The sequence below is a fragment of the Phalangium opilio genome, unplaced genomic scaffold (assembly GCF_054372755.1).
Source record: "Phalangium opilio isolate 3A_F unplaced genomic scaffold, DU_Popi_V2 ptg000523l_1, whole genome shotgun sequence".
Lineage (NCBI taxonomy): Eukaryota > Metazoa > Arthropoda > Arachnida > Opiliones > Phalangiidae > Phalangium > Phalangium opilio.
Window position 1 is genome coordinate 1,493,272 of NW_028324241.1, and position 1,729 is coordinate 1,495,000.

Sequence of the window (1,729 nt, forward strand, 5' to 3'; positions counted from 1 at the left end):
AAGAGCTGTTTTGAGTTGTCGTTAAGGGAGAGAGCTCTCATCGCCCCGAGTTTTTCAGGGTACCCGGGTGGTACCCGACTCCTACTAAAAATTTTTTTCAAGGTGTCCTGTAAATTTTCTTGGGTGTCACAGGCTCCGTGGCACCCCCTATTTACAAGTCTGGTATGGGGGATAGCTTGATTTTTGTACTCAAGTGTGATGGACTCCTGCTATTGATCAAACTAAAATATATCAAGTAGTCGTTGACAAAGTCAGAGTTTTCCCCGATTACACTACCACACCTTATGGTTATCTCAAGTAAATTTTAATTTGTAAAGTTGCATATAATTGTATAGTTTTTAAGCATTTAATTAACTGGGGTTTTGTCTGCAGACTTTTTTATTAATACCAAATTAATCTTCGTTATTCTATTTAATATCATTGTTATTGCGAAATAAATGTTCTTATCTTTATATTATAGTCTTTATATATTTATTCTTAATTTATAAGCTTACAAAATCAATCGATCAAATATTGACAGGTAAAGTGAGGAGATCGAAAAAACAGACTCGAGTGGCCGCCATCTTGAATTACCGTATACTGGGTGCATACTCTCTATACTTCATTACTACCCTTCGTGAGGACATAGTTGAAGAACGCATCAACACAATGCCTTTGTCTTCAATAACGTAAGCACATTATCAGTAGGTCCATTTCAAATATAAACTAAAGATATAATGGTGATCGTATTTTGATATATAGAATATCACATTACAATGAATGATTCATCTCACACAAATGGTAAACTTATCACTCGCAGCTCAGTTTCCATCCCGCAGGGCTCCCACCAAAATCCTAAAAAAAATAGGGAAATAGGGGATTTTTCAGGCTAGAAATAGGGTGAAATAGGAACCGAATTTTTTAAACTAGGGACCAATTAGGAACCAAAATGAGATCTTTATTTGAACTTAATATTTTTAGAAAATGACTTTAAGTCAGATATTTGTATTTGTAGAAATATTTTATCACAAAACTGACTTAGTATTTGCTTATTACAATTTATCATGAATTATCCACACTTAACAATCAGACTTTTTTCGTTTTTCTACGAAATAAGAAATAATGTCAGTTTTTCTTTTATTTATTGTTTTCATTAACTGACAGGTTTCACTGGCTTGTGCTGAACATGCTGCTCGCTTTCTTGTTATGATGTCAATCATTGACTGCGCTAAGGTTATTTCTGATCAATCCTTATTCTTTAGGGCTTTCTTCAGACTTTCATTCGCTTCGACTAAAAATTTATCAGAAACATGCACATTTTTTCCAGTTCTTCTTGCTTTTCAATAAGTTGAGCTTCTAGGGTCTTTATATTTTTGGCATTTTTTTCAGCTGTTCTTCTTTTATCATTTGATTTTCAGCTTCCTCCGAGTTTTCTTTATGTTTTTGTTGGGCCGCAGTTTTTAATTCTTTTTCTTTTTCTAAATGTAACTTGTAGTTTTGATTCGCACTAAAAGCTAATTTTAAAAGAGTTTTGGTAATTGGTACAGTACAGTGTCTCTTTTTTTGGGGCAGAAGCAAGCACTTTTGACGCAGGGAAAGTAGGGATATGTTTTCCTTTGGATTGAAGGGGATATTCAAATAGATTCTCCTCAAACTTGCAGATATTTCCACAAACATAAATCTTCTTAGTTGAATCTTGAAAAACAACTTTCACTATAATAACTTCTTTAGACGTTAACTTGAAGCAATT